Consider the following 15,424-nt stretch of genomic DNA (forward strand, 5'->3'; position numbering starts at 1 on the left):
TCACTATCGTCACTTTTATTCATCACTGTAATGGATGAAATAATGAGAAGAGTTACGAAACTCAGCAATTGCCTTCGTCTGCGTCCCCCAACCACAGGGAGTAACATGGTTAATTATAACCTATATTATTATTTAAGATTAATCCGATTTATCGTCGTTCATCGAAGGTTTTACTGTGTATTATTCTATGTCATTTGGCAAACCTAGAATGTCCTGGGTCAGATTAAATAAATTAAATATATTGCTTTAGGCTTGCGACTCCCCTTTGAACTTGTCTAACATCTAAGACAGCCTTTTGCAGTGCTGTCATAGAAATCAAAGAAAGAAAGAAATGAACTTCCGTGAATAATTTTGTCGTGCTGTTACCTATTGATGCACCCGTCTTGTTCTGAATCGGACATTCACCCTCGGAAAGTGAATATCAATCGGAGGTCATCCACCTCTTTGAAAGCTCAACTTCTTTCTAGAGAGTAAAGTCGTAACAACAGATGACATAATAAACGCGCAATTTCACTCCGATGCCACGTCTCCTTACTTACGAAGTCGACGACTACAGTACAGGTTCTGAATAGTAATCTGGACAGGGCGGAATAGAATGGAGGATAATTTTGCTAAAGAGATACAGTTAAATAAGGCGTGACTCCATAAAATGCATCCATTCTCACTTCTGTCTAGCAGCAGAGCCATTCACCGTCCAAGTTCTTCTATTTGCACGTCTTCCGTGATTGTAATTGCAACAGAAGATTAAGTTTTATATTTGAACATGACATAAGGAGAGACTGAATAAAATAGCTGCCTGCTTGCTTCCTGTCGATTTTACTTTACAAAGGTGAAAAATGAGAGTATTCTCCTAATTCAATACAATAAATATTCCGTCATTAGACGGAGTAAACAAATTCAAACATGTTTCGGCTCGTTTGAGCCATCTTCAGTGTCGATTGGCACAATGACACGATATTTCTTATTTTAATTCACAATTTTTTGGTGATGATTGTTTTAAGAGGAAGTACAGCTAGGTAATCATGGATCAGGCGTACTGTATACAGGGTGTTTCTAGAGGAATGGTTAATATTCATGGGTAGGACAGGAACGATCATTTGAAGCAAAAATCTCCATATGGACATATGCCCTTTTACGAGATGGAACACACTTAACGTACATTTTACAGCCCGGAATTTTATGCATTAATAGGTTAGAATGCAAACTTACTGAAGCGAGAAGTACGTGTAGTCTACCTTCACAACGATTATGCTATGGTGATTGCATAAACACTAGGGGTTCGAACCATCAGAACGCCTATAATTTATGTTACTCTTTCTACACTATGGAAAAGCGGGCGGCCGACATTTCCTACTAACCAAATTAGTTTGCAATCTAACCTATTACCGCATGAAAATCCGGACTTTATACATTTGTTTTTGGGCTAGTGGCGCGCACGTATTTGTCTTACCTACGCAACATCTTGGACGTTTTATTCTAGCGCAACCTACCTCGTTGCTTTTAACCTCTTCGCTCGGGATGTCTTGCTGCCAGTTGTAGATGGTGTGTTGTGAGTGAAATAGTGCGAGGGATTGAGAGTGTATCAGAGAGAAGCATTGGTTAACTGTGTTTGCACACGCGCTGGCTAAAATACCACACATCTTCACTAATAAAGAATATGTTTACGGCATCTGCGATGGTAGTACACCTGCTGCTGTCGAGGAATACCGTCGGCACTTTCTGATACGTCGAATTCCTGATCGTAGAGTGTTTACCAGAGTTTTCAGCACATTGCGTGGAACAGGTATTCATCCAAGTTCCCATTTTCCTTCTGAACGTGCAATTCAACAACCTGCGCAGGAACAGCGACGCATTGTTGAAATGGTGCAGCGTAGTCGGTACTACCAGCACACGCCGACTTTCTGTACGTATCAATGTCCCACGAACAAGTGTATGGCAAACATCACATGCGGAAAACCTGTACCCATTTCAAAACGTCAAAGAGGTTGGGTGGTTAAGACACACACGTGCACGCCACTGACCAAAAAAAACAAATGAACATTAAATGCGTTCTCTCTCGGAAATAATCCGGAATAGGGCACATATCCATATGAAGTTTTTGCATCAAATGATCGTTCCTGTCATATCCGTGAATATTGACGAATCCTCCTGGGACACCCTGCATAATGTAGAGGATAACTTGATTCTACAACTGGAGATATGAAGGAAAGCGGCACGTTTTGCTCTGAGGGATTTCCGACAAAACGAGTAGTGTTAGCAAAATGTTGCAAACTTGAGCCTACGAAGACGTCAAAATGAGACGAACAGTTCGACTGAGTGGAGTGTTCCGAGCTGTCAGTACAGAGATGGCATGGAATGACATCAGTAGACGAGTAAGCTTGGGAGGAGATTTTAAAAGTAGAAACGATCATAGTGTGAAGGTAAAGTAGGAAAACAAGAGGACAAAATGGGGGAAATGCTCGTTTATAAGGAAGTGGAATTGGGGATTGCAATAATTTACCTTGGGATATATTTGAGAAATGTCCAAATACTTTGATATGATTTAACAAAAGACTAGGAAAACAAACCGTTGGGAATCTGCCACTTGGGCGACAATCCTAAATGTATGTTAGTGGTGGTGCTTGTCCTTTATTTTTCAACAACCATCATTTAAGAGATAAGTGATTCAGAAAGTAGAAAACTAGATAGATTGCTTGATTGAAAAGTTGTATTAACTCGTAATAACCACGAATATATTATATTAGAAATCAAAATTATTGGTCATAGAAATTTAACATGTGAAATAAGTTTTATTCTCAAATACACTCTCCCTTTTAACTTCAAAGAATTAGTTGAACAATACCATTATTTCAAGAGTAAAAATCAATCAAAATAGAACAACAGATTATTAGTTAAAGTGCTAATTGACTCGGTCATATCGTTCACTGAACATCTGTTCCCTGATGATATTACTAAGCTATTTTACCACTCCATGACTTCCAGATATTTCTTTTGGGGTGGGAATTTTTACGAACAGACGGAAGTCCACTTTCGCCCGTAGTGGTTAATTTCTTTGTGGAATATTTTGAGAAGGAACCTGTTGTTTCAGCGCCCGGCAAATCTATGATTTGATGAAGGTATGTTGATGATACACTTGTGGTCTGGACGAAAGGTCCTGAGAAACTTTATCTATTTCTAAACCAGCAAAATCAGCAACATCCTTCAATTAAATTCACTATGGAGATGGAGTCGAACTTATGTCGTCTTTTCTGGGATGTTCTAGTAAGAAAGAGACCGGACGGCTGCTTAGGACACACCATCTATCGTAAGCCTACCCACACAAATCGCTATCTTCATGCAGATTCTCACCACCATCCAGCACAAAAACAAGGCATTCTCACGACACTCCCCAAGAGGTGATACGAATTTGTGAGCCAGCAAATATCCAGGAGGAGATGGACACACTCAAAGCCACGTTCAAGTGTAATGGTTACAGCGATGTGTAGATACATACAGCCCTGCATCCCACAGGGACGACCAAGCAAAGCTCACAGAAAGAAGAAGTGAAGGGAACTTCCCACGTGCCTAACATTCGCAACACTACAGATCGAATTGCCACGGTCGTCCACAAATAATATAAAAACCGTGTTTGGCACCGTCACTAAATTTGCTCACAGTCTAGTTAAAACCAAGGACAAATTGTCCCCACTTTTACATCCTAGGTTATACAAAATTCCCTTTATTTGCGGTAAGGTGTGCATTGACTAAACATGCAGGTCCATTGGTACTCGTATCAATGAACACAAACGAAATTTTCGTCTCGATCAGCCAGACAAATCAGCAATAGCTGAGCACGCCCTATCGTCGGGTAATTATGTCGTGTTCCAAAATGCTCGAGCTCTTACCCACACTAGACACTACAGGTCCAGGATTATACGGGAAGCTGTGAAATTGCTTAGAAATCCTAACAATTTCAACAGGGACACTGGCTATCAATTACGTAATACGTGGTTGCCAGTCATTAAGGATTTATGAAGGTAGTTCCCTTCCCTGTTCCTTCACTACTGTTATCTCGTTTCGGTGTTTTCCAAATTCGTACATTCCTCACCTCCAGCTGTTTCATTTCATGTTTGTGTCCGTGTTATATTTTCATAATGTGTGTAAACCTGTCTTGTAACCCTCTCTCAGACTGATTCTGATGGCGCCGTCAGCTTCCGCTTCCAATGCTAGCACTGTACCGCGTACGATGAGCCATCTGGTGACGAATCAAGGGAGCGGTCGTGGCCTTAATTAAGGTACAGCCCCAGCATTTGGCTAGTGTGAAAATGGGGAAAACCATCTTCAGGGCTGCTGACAGTGGGGTTCGAACCCACTCTCTCCCGAATGCAAGCTCACAGGTGCGCTCCCCTAACCGCACGGTCAACTCGCCCGGTATATAAAAATTAAAAAAACAAATAAAATATTCCCTTTTAAACACGATAAAACAGGCTGATATCTCTCATGAAACGGATGAAAAAATCAACGAATATGCTAAGAAGTGGCCACGATGATACATTGTTTATGCGATTTAGAAGACAACTGTCAAGTGAAGGTGAAGGTATAGATCAGAGTACGTTTCGTGCTTTTCTTATCATCGTCCATTACTGAGTATAACTAAAGTACCCAAAGCTATGTCTATACATTAATTTGTAAATACATTTTTATTAATTCCATCAGTATGGTTTTCTACGTGAAAAATACTTCATTAAACCTCTACACTCGCCCTTCCCACTCGTATATTTTCTCCGCTATCGGGAAAAATATACAATTGTGGATATAAATTCGCTCTCTCCTCTTCTAAACCCTAAAACATATCCATTATTCTATGTTTTCCCCGATAGTGGAGAAAATATATGAATACGATGTTTTTCCTTTAAAAATCCACGTTAAATTCTATCCCCTCTCTTATCTATATGTATAAAAATGAATGTTTGTTTGAATGTATGTCTCGAAAGGACTCAAAAACTACTGGAGCGATCTGTCTGAAAATTTCACGATTTGTTCTTATTACTCCTGGGAGGGTTTAGGAAGTGGTTCAAACGAAATCTCATGGATTGTTCGGCATAGGGGTGTGAGAAGCGTGAGAAAATAGAAAATAGGGGAAGGTAAGTAAACCGCATGACAAGTCTGATCAGTGGGTTGCCTAACCAACAGTATATGAAGATTATGATGTTTTTCTTAAAACTTATCTTCTTCTTTTTCTGGTTGTTCTTATTCTATAAACGGTATAGAAAAATCAAAAGTCCAAGTTCAGTCCCTATGGCAGGGTCTCTCAAACGCCCAAAATCTCACGCGTGCAAATCGAGGCGCAAAAGCTCCGTGTACTGTGCATCGGTCCCACTCGGCTCGGCTCGGACCAACGCTTTGTCTCTGGGCTACTCCGCTAAGCTCGGCTCAACTCGGCTCGCATTTGGAGCGCTACGGAGCAAGTGGGGAAGATGGAGACAGGGGGAGCGAGCGAGACAGGCGCGGGGAAAGAGAGAGACAGCGCTATTGCTCCAAACCGAGGAGTGGGGGTCTGCAATCTGGTCAACCAAGCACCGTGCACAGTGCATGCACCAGCCGCATGCACCCTCGGAGGCCCTGCCCTATGGCATAGGGGGTGAGAAGGAGTGAAGAAAGAAAATGTCGAAAATGACAGAGAGTATGGGTGAATGTGTGTGTATGTTTCAGAACAGCTCACAACTAAACTAGATACACATATAACTTACTACAGTACCTGGAAAAATTACTGTAGAAGCAAGAAACCTCTAGTACAATTAAAGAAAGGAGTAAATGTAAAACTCCGAAAAAATGACCGATATTAGTGGCGAAATGAAATGGAAATGGCGTATGGCTTTTAGTGCCAGGAGTTTCCGAGGACAAGTTCGGCTCGCCAGATGCAAGGCTTTTGATTTGACTCCCGTAGGCAACCTGCACGTCGTGATGAGGATGAAATGCTGATGAAGATGACACATATACCCAGCCCCATGCCAGCGAAATTAACCAATTATGATTAAAATTCCAGACCCTTCCAGGAATCCAACCCGAGACCCCTGTGACCAAAGACCAGCACGCTAACCATTTAGCCATTGAGTCAGACATTAGTGGCGAGTTCATAGTCTTTAGGGTAGATGAGATGAACCGTGACACTCTGGATGCCGTTTGAGCCAAAGTTCATATCCAATCTGGACGGGGGTTAGAAGGGGTGAAAGGAATGTCCAAAATGACCGAGATCATGGATGTACGTGTGAATGTTCCAGCATAGCTCTCACCTAAACATGATACCCATATGACTTACTGTTTGGGAAAGAAAACTGTAGGGTAAGACACCCCTAGGGCGGAGGTGGAAAGGGGGTGAAATATTAAAATAATAGAAAACGACCAATATTACAAGTGAAAACGATGTATGTAGTTTTTCTTTCGTATTTAATTAAACGGTTCAGAAAAATCTAACGCGGTTGAATTAATAAACGCGAGCGAAGCCGCGGGCAGCTGCTAGTAAATATTATAATACTGCATTGACCCTGGATTTATAGGCAGTAACAGGTTAGACTGCAAACTAATTTGTTTATTACGAAGTGTCTTCTAGCCCGTTCTTCCATTATGTAGGGAGAGTAACAAATTCTAGGCGTTCTGATGGGCCGTGCCCCTAATGTTCATGCAAACCTCATAGGGCATCCGTTGTGCAGGTGGACTATACTTGTTAATCGCTCACTTTGCATTCTAACCTATTACTACCTAAAAATTCGGGCTCTAAAAAGAAAAAAATGACCCATTATCAATGATATACATTTATGACTGTCGCCCAGGTGGCAGATTCCCTATCAATTGTTCACCTAGGACCAGAGTGCTGGAACTTGCGATATAAATAGCACCGCAGAGTATTGCACTAGCACGAGAAGCCATCTGGCTTTGAATGCGGCACCAATCACTCCCCCTATTCATATGTAAAAGTGATGAAATAAGTAATGCACAGAGACACTCTATTCGCCCCCACGCAGCCAGCCATTCATGCCTCCTCTTTCATTCAGTCCCACAACAGTAAAAAGAGATAAGCTTAAAGTAGAGCTTCTTGGGCGGAACAACTCTTCCCAGAATAAAGAACATTCACAGCTCCGAGAATATCACAGTTCGCTGAAAAGAATAAAATTCATGGATAAGGGAAGACTACCATTGTTTACTAATCTCCTCTGTTTTCTCTGAATGGCTCCAAGTTCCTGTGAAATGAGCTCACGCAATGGCTGTTATCATCTGAAATTTAAAGCAGATCAAAGGCCAAGCACTATTCTTGGAAGCCTGCCCATACTCCTCCCTGAGTCCAGGTTAGACCAGATAGAAGGCAAAGTTGCCAATTCAGGCATTCGAAAATTCCCTAGCGTTCTTCCTCGGAAAATTCCATATCAATGGTTTCTCACTCCATCCGCTGCTTTACGATATTTGTTATATACGTAGTGGAGTCATTAACTTCGTGGACTGCCCGTCTTGTGTAGCTGTGGTGCACTACAGCTGAGGGTTTGCACAACTGGATGGTGCTGAGACAGTTTTTCGCTAGTCCCAGCAAGAGCCAGTTACGTGCATACAGTATAAGCAGAACTACGGTCTCTATTGTGAAGGATAGTTGAATGACAGCGACAGAATAAATTTGAGAATGTCGCAGTTTGAACAACAGGCAAGTTTCAAGTTCTGCCGAAGATTAGGCAAACCCTCCAGCGAAAATCTCGAGATTATGAAGCCGAAATCGTAATCACCACGAAGGGAAAATTCGCGAAAAGCCAGGTCAAAAGACAGTGTGATCCTTGAACTGTCAGCGCCAGTCCACGAACATATCGGCTGTAGTAGCCTACATAGTTGTACAGTGTGTTGCCTACATGGCAGGTGCCAGTCCACGAACTTAGTGTTGTGTTTGTCCAACCCTTGTCCCGTTTCCGTACGGGGTCGGGTATGAGGTGAGATGAATTTGTCGTGGCGGTTTTTTATGACCGGATGCCCTTCCTGACGTCAACCTCATCAGAGGAGTTAATGAGAGATGAAATGAATGACGTGATATATGATAGTAGGGAGAGGGTGAAACCCGGTGCCGGCACATAGCCTACTCCTGTCGAATAGCACCAAGGGGTCTGCTCAAGGCTTAACGTCCCCATCCGACGGACGAATCACCATCAACAGCGTCATATGCCCTCACTCCATATGAGCACTGCGGAGAGGTTTGGAATTTAATCCAGGCTTTTGGCACGCAATCTAGTGATTAGAAATTGTATACCACCACCTCCCCTACCCTGCCGGCCAACATTCTGATGGTGAAAATTTTTTCGACCAACGGGACTCGAACCGGCTAACCTCGGTGTTAGAACGTTTTAGACTTCAGCGCCTTAACGATCATGGCCACCAGGCGGGCTAGTCCACGAACTTAGTGACTATAATAATATCGCAATGTGGTGGCGATTGTCTTAAGAGGAAGTATCCTCTATCAATACTAATCAGAGAGGAAAAAAATTGGAAGGGGCCGACACTTCGAAAAATGAAGATATCAGCCAATAAAACACAAGGGTCATGAACGGGGTGATACTGGAAGTCTCACTAGGCCTCGAATGCTCTAATAACGTTGGGGTCGGAAAAGATGCCCAAGGGATGTCGGATAGGATAGATGAAAGTGAGGAGCCCGGCACAAGTAAATGGAAGCAATGGCAGGGTTCATCTAAGGGCACCGTAGACGCCAACCCACGCTCCCAAGTTGAGAGCCCCTGGAGCCCCTTTTAGTCGCCTCTTACTACAACCGGAAGGCAGAGAGACAATACCGGAGGGAATTGTGCACAAAGTGGGGTCTACCTGTGTCACAAGAGGGAAGGGCTGACAGTAGCTTATCTGACTTTGCACTGATCGCTCAATCTGCGGAAATACTGACGATCAAGGTTACTTGTTTCAGAAGAACAGCGGGCAAAGTGTGGCTTCAATTATTTTCATTGAAGAAAGCCAAGCACTTTACGCAGAGATGGTACTAGAAGAGGGTAAAATCAAGCTAATGGAGAAATGTAAGGACCTCGGCGACTAGATTGAGCCCAACTTGTGACAGATTGTAACTCTTCGGCGGAGTTAATAAGCTGGAACCGGCTGACTTAAAATGGCTACAACGAGCGATGCCTGTCAAGAACTTTGAAGCGGGAGCCTTTGTGTCAATTTGACTAAGCGAGTTGGCTAAGCAATTTGGAGATAGTTTTAATTTGTTGTTTAATGTGTTACTTTGCTTGCATAGTCGCCAATACCAAAAATATTTTGAAATGTATGTTCCTTCGTACATTAGCACCGAAAAACCAGTTCACATATCTAGGGATCACACTACAAGTCTCCGGGACGACCTTCTCAGTACACATAAAGAAAAGACTAGCTGCTGCACTTAGAAGCATAAGTGAAATCAAACATCTGTAAAGAATGTCACTAGAGGCGGCCATGAAACCGTTCCAAGTCAAAGTGCTACCAAAGAACACATACGGATTAGAAGTAATAGTACCTATCATGTAAAAAAAAACGAGAACTGGAAAGCATAAGACCGAGATACCTTCAGAGGGTCCTAGGGATATCTAAATTCACCCGATCCTGGAACGTATTTGTTTTAGCCCAGGAAACCTTCTTGATAGAGGATTTAAGACTACAAATGCCTCTACAGCAAACTCCGGCATACGAGGAACTGTTACGAGAACTACGAGAGAAAAGGGACTCGATCGAGGAAAGCTTTTACAGTACAGACGCACTGATAAATAAGGATTCGATGAAAGAAGAATATGAGTAGAGACATTTGGTGACACGCTTTGCAATGCACGACGTTCACCAACGTATCTGTGCCAAGAAATCCTACTACCGGGCCAGCCAGGAGTGTGTATGTGTATTGTGCAATGAACAGTGTGATATTTATCACGTAAAGAAGTGCAAGAGGAGAACAGTCTCTTTGAATCAGTTTTGCTCTGAACAAAGTTTTCCTTGAGTGAATTGTAATTTACTTGATGTAATATGCAAAATTTGCACATTGTACGAAATAATTTTTTGTTATTATTATAAATGTATGTTCCTTTAAGAAGAATATGTAAACAAATTACATCAATTTTATTCCAGAAAATATAATTATATAGAACACTATATTTTTCCTTTATCTGCGAATAATTTTTTGTCGTACTCCTACGCTCCGTAATATCCATTCTATTGGTTTCATTTTAACCATACTCCGGAAGCACACACGAATGTGTATGGCAGCATTAACTTCGTGTACTCCGAACTACATGAAGCCTGTCTGGTGGTCCGTTCTCCCTTGCTGGCCAGCCGTCACAAGCGGAGCTAGTAGTGCCTGCTCCCTAGAGCAACGAGCTGATGACCCATGTCCTAGAGAACAAAGCTGGTTATCTATTAACCTCATTTTAAATGGTAAAAAGAAACCGGACTAGTAAGAACACTTGGTGTTAGGATTATGAAAGCCTTTATCAAGTGAGATGGCTCCACTGGATTTAGTTTGGCGAAGTGGCCCGGCTTATTTTTTCCTACTTCTTCCTTCCGGCTTTCCAACTGGGTGCACTTTTAGTTGATGGCAGGGAAGTAACGGCTTCTTTACATGAGGACGGCTGAAACTCTTCTTCCGACAGTAAAAGAATGTATATAGCCAGTGTTATTGTCTTGGCGAGGCCTATTTTAAGGCCATTCTCGACGACCACGTAAGGGGACTTACGTGTTATGTCAGCGTTAAGAACCTGGCAAGTTTATAACGCTCCGCAAACTAAAGCCAGCTTGCGGTCTGCGGTGTGGTGGTGCGAGGTTTCTTTTACTACGTCGTCAGAAACTAGGTTAGATGTGTCCGAGAGAGGATATATCTTCAATTATGCAGGCGTACCGTTTGGAGCTTTTATGGCGCTCGTATCATCACATTACTGTGTTCATTCCCGACTACTGCGTTCACAATGATATTATTTACCACCCAGCTAAGTGGTTCTTTCTGAGCCCAAGATAGCGAGTTCGATCCCGGGTCAATCTGGTGGTATTTGAAGATGATCAAATACGTCAGCGTCGTGTCCGCATATTTACTGAAACATAAAGGAACTATTGCGGAACAAAATTTGAGACACCTCGCGGTCTCCGAAAGCCATAAAAGGATAGGTAGTTAGAGGGACATACAAATATTATTATTAATAATGTTATTTGCTTTACGTCCCACTAACTACTTTTTAAGGTCTTCGGAGACGCCGAGGTGCCAGAATTTAGTCCCGCAGGAGTTTTTACGTGCCAGTAAATCTACCGGCACGAGGCTGGCGTATTTGAGCACCTTCAAATACCACCAGACTGAGCCAGGATCGAAGCTGCCAAGTTGGGGTCAGAAGGCCAGCGCCTCAACTGTCTGAGCCACTCAGCCCGGCATTTTATTATTATTATTATTATATTATTATTATTATTATTATTATTATTATTATTATTATTATTATTGATTAATTATGCCCAGCTAAGGAGGGCGTTTGAACTTATTTAGCGCGATATTACTTCTTTTCTTCCCAATATACTGTATTTTCATCCGTTCAACTGTGTTCCTTTCTACGTTCTTCTGTCCATCCTGGGGTATATTTTATTCCAGGTTTCAATTCAATTCAATGCTAGTTGCTTTACGTCGCACCGACACAGATAGATCTTTTGGCGACGATGGGACAGGAGAGAGCTAGGAGTGGGAAGGAAGAGTCCGTGGCCTTAATTTAAGATGTGAAAATGGGAAACCACGGAAAACCATCTTCAGAGCTGTCGACAGTCGTGTTCGAACCCAATATCTCCCGAATACTGGATACTGGCTGCACTTAAGCGAATGCAGCTATCGGGCTCGGTTATTTTAGGTTTCTCTGCAAATGTATGTTTACCTACTCAGCTTCTAAATTTTATTCTAATTTGAATAATTTCTTCGGTAATACCAATTTCTTGTAGATCTTAGTTTATTTCCACGAACCAATTATTGCGATTTCTTTCAGGGATAGTATTAGGTTTAGAAGTTTCTTTGTCAGCCTGTTGTTATTCATTCTGTGTAGGTGCTCGTATAATTTGAAACGGTTTATCCTGTGGATTTTTCCTGTGATTTGATAAATTACCTATGGTTTCTATTTCATCCAAAACGCCACTTTCATACTTTGGTCCTAGAATAGTTTTTGAGAAGCGTCCTCTCTTTTTTTGTAACCCCATGGATAGAGAGGGGTTGGGGCTCGCCGGACTGGTCAGGAAGGGCTGAGGGGAAGATACCCTCTCGCGGACCAAAAACAGGCACCGCCATGATGTAATAACCCCGAAGACCTGCAGATTACGAGGTGTCGTGTGGTCGGCACGACGAATCCTCTCAGCCGTCATTCTTGGCTTTCTAGATCAAGGCCGCTTTCTAAGCGTTAGATAGCTCCTCAATTCCAATCACGTAGGCTGAGTGGACCTCGAACCAGCCCTCAGATCCAGGTAAAACTCCCTAACCTGGCTGGGAATCGAATGCTGGGCCCCTTGGATCAAAGGCCAACACGCTGGCCGTTTATCCACGGAACAGGATAGATCAATGATAATCTCCCCCATTCTCTTCAACTTACTAGTACTGTATGATGGCAACAATAGTTAAAAATGCAACTACCGAGGGCACCAGTAGATTTACTAGATTATATCGGCCATCGAATTCTGGGGAACCGAGAACGCCATACAGGAATATATCCGAGTTTCCCAAAGTAGTAGATCGTCAAAGTGTCGGTCTGACACCGTGGTTAGCCGGTTCGAGTCTCGTTGGTCGGGAGGTGCTCATATGGAGTGAGGGCATATAACGTTGTTGATTGCGATTCGTCGTTCTTTTGGTAGTTGCTTTACGTCGCACCGACACAGATAGGTCTTATGGCGACGATGGGACAGGAAGGGCCTAGCAATGGCCATGACCTTAATTAATTATGTATTATTATTATTATTATTATTATTATTATTATTATTATTATTATTATTATTATTATTATTATTATTATTATTATTATTATTAACTGTACCCGGAGGTACACCTGAACTCCGCACATTTAAAAGAAGCGCCTTAAGGAACGCTATCTCTCTGACAAAACGTGAAATAGCTACGGCATGAAGTTGGGACATTGACCAGAAGATGTCACCATTGAATTATGGAGTAATTGTGTTATTGTAAAGTTGCCTAAACTGTCTGTATTTATTGGTTTTGTTTTTATTTACGTCAATAATTTTGAACTTTTCTCCGTAGATGTCATTACAAAAACTGAGGTAATGTATTCTGGTGCAAGGTAAAAGAATTAAGGAAGTTTTGTGTTATTATGTTTTCTTAACTAAATTAACTTTCATTTGTTTTGTTATTTCAAGGTTTGCAACACTTCTTTCTCATTCCGCCAGTTTTTGAAACTGACCAATCAGGAATGTTCTGTAATTATTTTTCAACCAATCACACTTTTCTTGTACCTTTTGAATTCGCCAATGAAATTGAGAGGGTGTGTCCGGATTTAGTCCAGAACCCTCTCGAACTGTCCTCTTGGGTATATAAGCTGCGGCTTTTCAGCCTACCTTGTCTTTTGATCGCCGAATTTCTGAGTGGTTGTGTGTCAAGACAGGAGGCGGGGCGCCTCATTCTTCGCCAGGCAGTTCATCAGCCAAGGTAATGGCCACCAATCATATCTCTCTGTAGCTACTGTACCTCCGCAGACTTACACGAGGAGAATGTTCAAATTTCTAGCTATGTAACCACATTTTTCTAAAATGTAAATTTTCATTCGGCTAATGTAAAATTCCATAAAGTCTTAAACTGTAAATCGGGAATAGAGAGTGCGTTACCCTCTTGAGTTCCCCTTCAACTTAGGTCGAGGTGACTACGATTTTGTCACTGTTTCTCTTTTCTGTAAGGCGTTTAATTAACTTTCATTCCAGTCACCTCAGTAACCTGGGATTAGTCTCTGCATCATCGGGCCGAGAGCCCAATTACGATTTTATATTTAATTTTCTAGGAGCGCAAGTGTACGCCTCTATTCATTTTGTGTTCGGGCCAGTAATTTAACCTGTTCTTCCTTCCACGAAGGCCCAGTAGTTAGGGTAATTTATACCCCTGTGTAAATTGTGTAAAAGTGTAGGTTGGGCCTAGAGAGGCCAGAAATTTGTAAGATTTTTGATGTAATGTCGCCTTGAGTAGGCTGTAAGAAATTGGGAGCGCAGTCTCCTTGGTTGTAGAGCATGTAACCTCTTTTCTAAGTTTATTGTAATATTGAGGGGTGCCCTTGGAAGGCCGTCAATTGTTACTGTTGGAGCCAAGTGCTCGTGAACACTGTGTATTGGGAGATATCTCTCCTTATCTGACTAACGCAACATTTGCGAATGGTACAATTAGAGCTGGAAGCTCAGTAATTGTAATCTTCATCCCATGGGTTTTCTTTCTTGAATTAAACTGCTATTTGTACCTGCAACTCTGTTATTTCACTAAGTGAAAAGTTTCTTAAGTTTGTGATTTAAAAAGAAATATAACCTTTGTTTTATGATGTAGTAGATAGACTCATTCCCACCAGCACTTTCTTTCACCTATTTCTGTTCCATGGAAACTCCGTAACAATTATTATTATTATTACTTTCTTCGTATTGGCCTACTACGGACCGCGTTATTTCAACTGTCTTCTCTACCGGTGTTGCTCTTTCCTTTCCTGCGTCTACGTCATTCCCGTGTTCAACTTTGGCCTTTCTTGAAAACCCTGCTGGTCTTTTAGTTTCCTTTCGAGTGGATTGCGTTCTTGTAACTTATATCTTCATAAGTGATCCTCGCCTCCTTGAACCAAGTTGGCTGGTGCTTATCTTTAAAATAAGTAAAGATCTCGTTCGACAATCGTTTGGGTTTCATTCTTAGCACGTGGCCATAAAATACAATTATCCTTCTCCGCGTGACATTAGAGAGGTGGTGGTGGTGGTGATTATTGTTTTAAGAGGAAGTACAACTAGGCAACCATCCTCTGTATAACACTATAACATCAGAGATATACTGAACATGAGTATACAGCTCATGGTTATGCCGACGTCTATATGCATCTTTGTCGTTAATTCAGCCAAGAATTCTCGTTTAAGAGCTTTCTTTAGTTTCCAATTTTTCTATCAGGCCTTTCTTGTTCACAGCAAGGCATTCCGCTGAATACAAAGCCTCTGGTCTTATGACAGTGCAATAACATCTGAGTTTTGCGTTCAAGAATATGGACTTTCTGTTGTAAACGTCTTTGGTCAGTTGATAAACCATTTCCATTTTATTTATGTGCGACGCGAAAGCTTTTTCAGAGATGTTTGGTTCGATTCATTCTCCAAGATATTTAAACTTATCTGTCAGTTTAATTGCCCCCAGGTTTACTTTTAGCTCTCTTGGTGCTGGATTGATGTTAGTTATGAACTGCGTTTTCTCGAAAGAGATCTG

General features: G+C 41.9%; 1 protein-coding gene across 1 annotated transcript in view; it reads right to left on the reverse strand.

Moving 5' to 3' along the window:
* The window catches only part of mAChR-A (muscarinic Acetylcholine Receptor, A-type), a 252,578-nt gene that overhangs the window by 203,675 nt on the left and 33,479 nt on the right, over positions 1 to 15,424 (reverse strand). The window lies entirely within an intron of this gene.

The sequence above is a fragment of the Anabrus simplex genome, chromosome 13 (assembly GCF_040414725.1).
Source record: "Anabrus simplex isolate iqAnaSimp1 chromosome 13, ASM4041472v1, whole genome shotgun sequence".
In the NCBI taxonomy this organism is placed as follows: domain Eukaryota; kingdom Metazoa; phylum Arthropoda; class Insecta; order Orthoptera; family Tettigoniidae; genus Anabrus; species Anabrus simplex.